The sequence below is a fragment of the Saccostrea cucullata genome, unplaced genomic scaffold, assembly GCF_032062105.1.
Source record: "Saccostrea cucullata isolate Sc308-1 unplaced genomic scaffold, CSIRO_AGI_Scuc_v1 ctg6127, whole genome shotgun sequence".
NCBI lineage: Eukaryota > Metazoa > Mollusca > Bivalvia > Ostreida > Ostreidae > Saccostrea > Saccostrea cuccullata.
Window position 1 is genome coordinate 1 of NW_026928638.1, and position 9984 is coordinate 9984.

At 32.3% G+C, this 9984-nt stretch overlaps 1 pseudogene; it reads right to left on the reverse strand.

Moving 5' to 3' along the window:
• Positions 1-699: 699 nt before the first annotated feature.
• On the reverse strand, positions 700-6426 carry LOC134278264 (ficolin-2-like; annotated as a pseudogene).
• Between the last annotated feature and the right edge of the window lie 3558 nt (positions 6427-9984).

Sequence of the window (9984 nt, forward strand, 5' to 3'; positions counted from 1 at the left end):
CAACACCCAATTTAGGGTTACGTCAGAGGTCAAATTCGGAACGACTCTAGACTTATTCGCTTCAACAATATACGATGGTTTTGCCAGCAACGATTTGATTGGTTGATAGAATTTGACCTCTGACGTGACCCTCAATGGGATGTTGTTAGATGTTAGTGTAGCGAGTATGCGAGCGGATCTAACATCTAATTTTAAATAGATTGAGAACTGAGGCATCCTGTGTCACATTACTGCTATCAATGACCAATGATCCTGAGTATCGCACACAATTTGAAACCCTTTTCCAGTATGTGGTAATGCCTCCGTAGGAGTGAAACATTTTAGAATGGCGCAAATGGCACAATCAATCATCTGTAATGTCGGAGAGAAATCTGGATCCAGAGTTACTGACTGACAAACAAAGGAAGGAGACGTTGAAACCTGTAATGATTAACTTTGAAAAGCAGACTATCCAATATTTCAAACAGAACAATAGTTTTTTACCTCAATTCCATTGAAGTTTTTCTTTTTCCCCCAATAATAAGGTTAGCATATTGCTTTTCTATATAAAATAACAACACAAAATCATTGTAAAGGACTATTTTAATCTTGTCGTCAAAGCCAATTTTTTACCTTACAAGCAAGCTACAGACCTGCAGCTAGGGTGAATATACCGGTACCATATTTTGTATAAAGAATATTCCATGTCGACGTAATATATAGATGGCCATTTGAATTTCACTTTTAAAAGGCAATGACAGTTTTCCCAATATTTGTATTTTCAGATGTTTCTGTATTTCACTTGCTTATGCTTGCAAACGTGATGGTTCGCATTTTCACCTTTCAAAAAACTCTTCTAACCATAAATTGAATAGATTTCAGTGAGTAATATTGCCCTAACCAATTATTGTAAGTAACGCCCTGCGCGAAGAGAGACGTGGGGCCCTTCAGGTAGAGACCATTAGGATTGGCGCAATGGCACCCGCCGTACCACCAAGCGCCTTTGTACAGAACGGAGCAGCTGTTCCCATATAAATCATTGTCCTGATCTTTTGTTGAAAATTTCATGTTGTTTAACGTTGTGAAACAGTCACCTTTCAAAGTAAACAATATATTATTTGCAGGTTTCCAGTTTCACGAGGTCAAGGCGCAGCAGAATAGAAAAATCATTGAATGCAGCATATTAATTGCATGTACGTATATTAAATACACAGGTCAATAAATACTTCCAATTGATAATTTCAAAAATATTTCCATTGAACTTTCTCAACACCCCATAGATATACTTTCAACTGTTCACAAATTCAAAAAAGGGAGTATATAAGGGTTCGAACAAATATTTAAGGTCACCTGAATCACTAATTTTCCAGTGCTTAAAATTTTCTTTAAGCGTACATGTATGTCGTGTGTTAACATTAAAAAATTTTATATTATCATAATATTTTTTTCAACCAATTTAAACCAATGTTTGGCATAAAACATCTATGGGAGAAGGAGAGCTAAAATTGTGAATTACCCTCTCGGGCCCCAAGGGTTGGGACAAAATCACTGAAATTAATGTAATCTTTAAAAATCTTCTTCTTTACTTGTAGACATCAAGCAGTCAAACTGTTGGCAGGAATGTAATTTGAATTGACTCCGCTGCGACAATTGTGAAATTCATGTCCCCAGGGTCAGGAGGTCTCGTGCTAGGGCGGGGCTAAAACGAGTACTGTATATACTGAAAATGCATTTTTTTTTTGAAAATCTTCTTCTTTGCTCTTGGGCATTAAATAAACAGTGTTAATTGCATTACATAAACAAACTTAATGTAAAGTTATGATAAGGAAGGGTGCTTCTTCTAAAATTGTAAATTTCATTGCCCAAAGGTCAGGAATTGTGGTGTTAGGATGGGGCTCTATTGATTATGTAGTAAAATGCAATAAGTCTGAAAATCTTCTTCACAGCTCATGGTTATTAAACAAACTAACTGCATAGTTATGATAAAAATGATGCCTCTTCTAAAATTTTGAATTTCATGCCCCCAGGGTCAGGGGTTCTGGTGTTAGGGCGAGGTCTATAGATTATATACTGAAAATGCATCAAATTTTTAAAAATCTTCTTCTCTGCTCCTGGGGATAAAAAATGAGAATATTAATTTTGACAAGGAGGGAACCCCTTCTTAAAGTGCGAAATTCATGGCCCCAAAGTCAGGGGTTCTGTTAGATCCTTGATTGATAATACAGTTTGAAAATGCCTTCTTTAAAAATTAAAACAAAATTTATAAACAAACTAACTACATGTAGTTATGTTAAAGGTTTTCTCTTATTTATGAAATGAAATCAGGGGTATCATAGAGGTACCGGGCTCCTAATTATATAAAGTTAAATGAATTAATGCTTTGAAATTTTCTCCTTGATATTTGTCAAGTATTTCTGATGAACAAGAATGCCTTTTCCTATATTGTGAAATGGGCCCCTCGTTCAGTAACGCAGCCTATTCGAGGTCCAAGAAGTAACCATTTTTTTTAACATTCTGAACTTTTTTAAAAGCCTAACTGGCGAATTTTTATTCAGTGATACTCATTTTAAGTGGGTGGAAATTTATATCACGTACAACAAATTGAAAATTCAGTATATAAGCTCAAAATTTAAGCCCTTATATATTCTTAATTTTCCAGTGATGTAACGATGTTCTTTGAGCTATATTAAATTATTAAGGAGGTATATTTATCTTATGACATTTTTTATATTAATACTAAATTGTACATAACGTTGGTTAAGTTCACAGAAATTTATAAAAGTTAGATTTCAGTCTATACTGTATTGTATTATACAATTAGTTGTAAAAAAAAGTCTCATGTGTCGTTTTGGTGGTTTATGAGAAATCTTACCCACGTTCCCGGAGAAGGCAAAATTGATGGGATAAAGCTTCGTCTTTCAGTGATATACTGCTGTATTTCACATAGCGTGCATCATTTTCAAAATCACTCATATCCACCCTTAAGTAAAAGCCTTGATTCAGGACAAACTGTACAGTTTGTTATTACCTTTTGAAGAAATTAAAAACATAATTTATAAACAACAACAACAATGTTAAGCACGTTGAATCCGCGTGAAAATCGAAGCAAGATATTTTAAAATCGCAAACGTCCTCTTTACAAAGATGTTGAGGTATTATACATGTAAATTGATTGTTTAATTTTAAATTCTTATGTAATAACAATCATTTTATTACAGGGATGCGTGCAGTACATATATAAACCAGAAGTCTCTGTCGAGACTGAAGCTCTACTGGTTTGTACTTGTAGCAAAGGAAGAGAAAAGTACTTAAGCAGTTGGGAATTGAAACTTTACAACAGCAATAAATAAAATAATGATCCTTGATAAGGTCGCAGTTGTTTTTTTACTACTTGTGTGCCAATTAAAATTCAGACCAAAACTGTAGGAGCCGAAGTAGCATTTTAGAATTTCACAGAAATTTCTTTTTAGTAACCATGGCAACACCGTATTGGACATCAAAAATTGATACACAGAATTATGTATTTTAAGTTCAATTAAATGTGTGCCAAGTTATATTGAAATCAGACCAAAACTGTAGGAGGAGTAGCATTTTTAAGAATTTCACAGAAATTTGTATATATATAACAATGCAACACCGTTTTATTCGAAATCAAAAACTGATACACAGAATTATGTATCTTAGTGTAGTCTACTTGTGTGCCAAGTTATATTGAACTATAACAAAACTGTTAATAGCATTTTGAAACAATTTTACAGAAATTTCTATTTTTAGTTACCACGGCAACACCGTTTTCGAAATCAAAAACCGATATACAGAATTATGTATCTTAGTGTAGTCTACTTGTGTGCAAAGTTATATTGAAATTATGAATATTTATATCGATTTGTAATTTTTTTTCTCTTGATTGAGGTCATTATCATTGACTATGGTTACATGTATCTAGGGTCATTGATATCGTTATTTTAAATATCAAACAATTGTATTGAATGTCATTGACTTTGGCAGTCTATATCAATACAGTTAATTAAATTCGAACAACTGTATTGAATGGATGTACAATACAGTTAAGTTCGAAAATTATTGGAAATTATATTTTATTTAGTATTCTTTCTAATAAAAGCTTTTTTGGTGAAAATATGTTTGACAAAAACAGGTAGTTTTAATTTTAAAAATACCTTATAAAATGTTTTATTTCTACTTGTCGATCGTATATTAAAATGTGTCAATGGTAGGAGATACATGAAAAATAAGAGAAATGTTTAAGATATTGTTTAAGATTTGCTACAACACCTTTATAATAATTTCGGAGATAATAATATAATTTAAAACTCGTATTTGTGCATAAATGAATTTTAATATAATGAGAAAAGAGCATTGAGTAACCCAACATACTGTATACTCTCTTGATTAGGCTTCTGACAAATGATACTTGTTCGTTGACATTTTATGGCGAATGAAACAATTAAGTTTATAAATAAAAACAATTCACTGTTTTAAGTATTTTATGTAAAATATCTTTGTAAAAAAGGTTTAAGACATGAGTTTATTTTACAAAGAATGAAAAAAAGCTAAAATTTGAATATTTTGTCTAGACGTACCAAACCAGAATTCCGCTGTCAGGTTTCCGAATCCGTTTTTGTATTCCTCCCAAGTTCTATAGAAATCCTCAGATCCGTCCATTCGACGCTGGAAAACCTTACAAAAGATACAATAAAAAGATGCAGTAGCAAAAGCAGGTAGAGACGTTTACTAGTATATTATACTTTCAATTAACAAGAGTCATTTAGTCTGTAATCAGAACTTGTTGCCAATGAAAAAAAAATTAGGGAAAAACGAAAAACAATTTATCAATTTTGTACAAATGACTTTTCAATTTTTGTTAGTTACGGAGCAAATAATTTTGCATAGGAAATAATATTTTTCAAGGAAAAATGAAACTGAATACATGTAAAACTAAAAACGTTGTGGTGCTTAATGTATGTACAGCAAACTTTGCAACTAAATCGATGATACAAAATATTGAGAAAAAACCCAAATGAGTTTTTGAAAACAAAGTAATCAAACTCATCAAATATCCTCTTCAAAATTATTCAACCGGTAGATAATTATAGATATTTTGTATTATATAAGATAATTACTGTCCACCCTCCACCATCAGCCTCCATTTCACAAAATACAGTCACGTGACCCAGGGCTTGAATTTTAGTTCTATACAATCCACTCCGTGCACTTGATGACAGTTTATGTATTGCCGAGCAGTCGTTTGGATCATATTCATCTGATAAAATTTGAAATATAGCATAAGTTGATTGTAAGAACAAAATCTTCACATTTTCAGATTCATATTTGAAGGAAATCATTTATTGGCATGTAGAAATATTCATGTGTCTTTATCGGAGGTTTTGATAAATATTATTATATAATTTTTAAAAAAATATTTTTTAAAAAATTACCTTTCACACAGTAAGTTTTATTGCTAGACAATTGGACACATTTTTCTAATAACAAACAAGAGAGACATCCGGCATTTTGATTCGTCATCTACAACGATAAAATATTTTGTAGGTTCTCGTACAAAGTCTTTAAATATGTGTATTGGGTATTTGAGTGACAAATCAGCGTCCCTTAAAGGGAGATGGACACAGTTTAGCTAAAAATTTCTAAATTTAGTTTTCATTTTTTTTTATGTTTACAAATATCTAAGGTACGATATTTCTAATCCTCATTAAAAATTTGAAGTCAAGTTGTCCAGAAACAGAACTCCAAACCTTTGTTATGTAAACAGGGTCGGTGTCGTGTTTTTATTTACCGAGGTTAAATATACCAATATGTGTTCCGTCAAAGCAGATTTTTAATTCTAAATACGATAAGAAGTAGACAGCTTCTAAAGAATTGTTTAAACTCATTTTTAATGAATATTATACAGTGTATTTTCTTTATGTTATCAAAAACAATACACGGGCCTTGTTTACATAATGAAAAAAATTAAGTTCTGTATCCCCTTTATACATCAACAAATGATAATGATGTTCAAATCCTTGCTGACTTTTAGAATTACCAAATTTTTGGAAATGTAAACATAAAAATTGGTTTTTAAAACAAACAGTTCAAACTTTGTCCAGCTGCAGCGCCCTTAAAATACCTACCTGATGTCGGGCAATCCTAACGTAACCTGTTGTTAATTCTGTTTTATTTATGTCTGTCATTATTTCACAAACGAATCCAGTAAGATAGTAATTAATACCATTACACCAATGATGTCTGGTTAAACACTCACGGATACACTGCTCTGGTCCCACTGCACCGACCACAGCTACAATTGGACCGATGTATCGCTCTCCATGTATGGCATTATTGAAATCACAACACTCACAGGGTATAAGAGCAATGGTTAGTAATGTGATTAACACATTCGACATTATTATGAGGTAGTTAAAATTTTGAAAATATACGTTTCGTTCCTGACGTCGTATTAATACACGCATTATATGAGCTTGACTTTTACCGCCGAAATATGAGTAAAATATTGACGACTCGGCGTAGTACAACAATACCAATCATTAATCATGGTTCATCTTCCAGAATTTCTATTTGCAATTCTATCCTCAATTATTCTAATTTTACTCCAAAACGCATTACCCATAGGGTCCATTAAAAATTTAATCCATTTTGACAACATTTAAGTAGCATATAATTACGGTGCATTTCTAATAAATTAAGAAGGCGGACAATACATTCACCTAATATTTCTTCCTGACAAATATGAAAACCATGGCAAAGGTTAATGGAAACGTTTGTTCCGATCTCCAATCAAAAAAATCTATAAAATGCATTGATAAGTTTGTTATTTTAATCATCAGCATCTGACCCTTTAATACTAGATTTAGGACAAAAATTTTATTATCGCGAAAAATATTCACACTTTTCGCAAAGATATTTTTTATTCCGATCAAACACCTTTTTATCGTATCAGCTGACATCTAACAAATTTCCAAATTGTTATTTTTTCTTTGTTGAATTTAGAGATATAGGAACATGTACAGGTAAAGCCAATCGCCTATCAATAGTCCAAGAAGGCAATCTGTAAACTAAAAAGTTGATCTGTTCATGTTCTCGAAATTAACCATATGTAATCTTGATCAAATACTGGAAGTGCTGAAATATCAACAGACAAACGATCGCAATTTACTCTTATCAAAAGAGTTGGGCGAGAAGCAAATCATAAACGCCTGTTACATCATTAGGAACCCGCAATCACTAAGCAAAAACGATTTGTCATTTTTATTCCATTACTTCTCATATACCGTATATACTCGCCTATAAGTCGGTCCGCTTATAAGTCGGTTGTATTTAATAAGCTTGTATATCAGAGGGAATGGCCTCATATAATACCATTCATTTTATAGCTCGCCTATAAGTCGGACATAGAGTTTTGGATAAAAGATTAACTCCCAAAAATCCGACTTATAGGCGAGTATATACGGTATTAATATTTACAAATCTAGTTTAAATTCGAATATTTCTACATTTTTTATAAAGAAAGTAAATGCTGTTTGGTGCGATTGCATAAATATCGATATTTTGTTCATCGAAACAACGTATACAATGTAGAAAATATAAAAGAGAGGATATAGGCCTGCATGTTGCAAAACTTTTATATTAATTTTAGATCTGTAAAGTGGAGTGTTCTTATTTATGCCAGGTTCACTGCCATTTCTTCCTGCAACTCGGTTTATATTATTGGAATACACCTACCATTGCAAAAGGTGTTTGAAAGAGTGAATAAATCTTGCAAATCAATGAAGCTTTATTAATATCTCGAAATAAAATTCATAATAAGCATGACATTGTGAAGTGGTGTTACATGTACATGTAAAGTAAAGAAAAATAAAGTGTCAGGAAAGTTTTATTGAATTTTTTAATTGAAATTGGAAAAATATTTCAAGTGTGGCTCAGATAATGTTTGACAGGGAAAAAGTTTTATTAAGTTAAGTTATAATCATTGCTAAACTGAAATTCCAAGAGACAATTCAGGACTTTGGAAACGTGCATATGGTGAAATTAATATATTTACTCAAATCTGACACGATTTTTCTGGAAAAAGTCGTACCACATATTTTTGTCGCTTGTCTTTAGGAATTTGGAAGTGAACATGTTGTTTTCATCGCCTGCTCTTAATATGGAGATTTGAAGATATTAAACATAATAAACGAATGGCTATTGTATGTATCATTTTATTATCCAGTGTTCTATGTTTCTGTTATTGTTGTGATTTCAATACGAATCCAATACATGGAGAACGATACCTCGGTCACGCTATAGCTGTGGTCGATGCAATTGGACCACGACAATGTATCCGGGAGTGTTTGATGAGATATACTTGGTGTTACGGTGTCAATTACAACCATAGTGGATTCGTCTGTCAGATAGTGACAGAAATAAACGAAACGGAATTAACAACGGATTCTTTTAGAATTGGGCGTCATCAGGTATGTATTTTTGGAAAGTGAATAGACAACAGAATAAACAATACATCCAGTTAAAAAATGAAGTATATTTCCATTTTTTTTTTGGTTAATATATCATCCAGTTTGAAATGTTAATTTCAAATTCAGAAGTCAGCAGTTGCTGGGAGAGGGCTTAAAAAATAAATTTGGCGAAGGATCAGTGGCTATTTGGGATTTTTATCCTTGCAAACACTTCATATGTCGTCGACATCAATTTTCTTATCCTGAAATCCAGCAAAGATGCACCATTGCCTTTTTCACTGTCCCTGTTAAGCCTCGTACTACACCCCGCGACTCTAGAACTCCTGTCTTAGCAAGGATGAGACAGTGAAACAAACTATCGCCCAAACTACCTCTATCGAGATTTGAACCTGCAATTCTTACTTTGACTCAATCTATAGCTCTTTAATCAGTGCGCCATTGACTTCCGAGTCACATTAACAATTTCTCTGTATTCTTTGCTATACTGCTTGAATAAGCAAATTAATTTAAAAAAGCATTCTGAGATTTTTTTTTGAATCTAGCAATTCATTATTAAGATACACTCTCGGGATCTGCTTTTCTCAATATCTTGATCGTTTGGAACATTAATTTACTGCGTCACGATCGTTATTCTAATTAAAAAAAAATAATAAAAATGCCATAATTCTTTCAAATATCAATGAAAAACTTGATCAATAACTTCAACCGGTCAAGATACACAAAAACAGATACACTACTCAAAAATCATATATAAAATTTAAAATTAATTTTTAAAATTTTCCAAATTATAACAAAATGTGCGTAAATGAATAACCTTTAGTGAACAACAATTTAAATTAATTCAGATTGAGACAGTTAGACAGACGGACAGACTCAGAGGAAAGTTATAGTCCCCTCAACCGGCAGAGGACTAAACAGATACCAGTAGCGAGAACGAGATTCCCCGAATATATGAAAGTTTTAAAAAAAATTTTTAAATGTTTCCATAATTATAACAATTACATGTAAAATACTCGTAAATGTAATATTATATTTAGAAATTGCCGAATTAAATAAATTAATTCATAATTTTAAATATATCAGACTTTCAGGGGTAGAAATCTTTCAAAGAAACACCTGAAAGCAATTGGCTAGGAAAAAGCACAAAAATGCACAGAGACTGAAAGTTGAGTGCCAAGGGGGGGGACTTCTAGGTAAAAAATTTTAACCGTCGTATGACGGTCACAATGAGTTGAGCAAACTAGAACTTACACTACCTGAGGATGATTCCCTTTAAATATAACTATACCTTTGAAGTACTTGAAAAGCTCGCCCCAACGGTCACATTAAAACATTAAAATATTTCCTATATATGTTATATAGTGAAAACTTTTATTGGCAAGTTCATTTTGACAGGGATCCCCACCCCCCCCCGGGGGTCATGATTGGAACAAACTTGAATTACTTGACAACCTGAGGCATGATTCCACATGAGTTTTATATTTCTTTGGCCCAGTGGTTCTCTGAAAAAAAA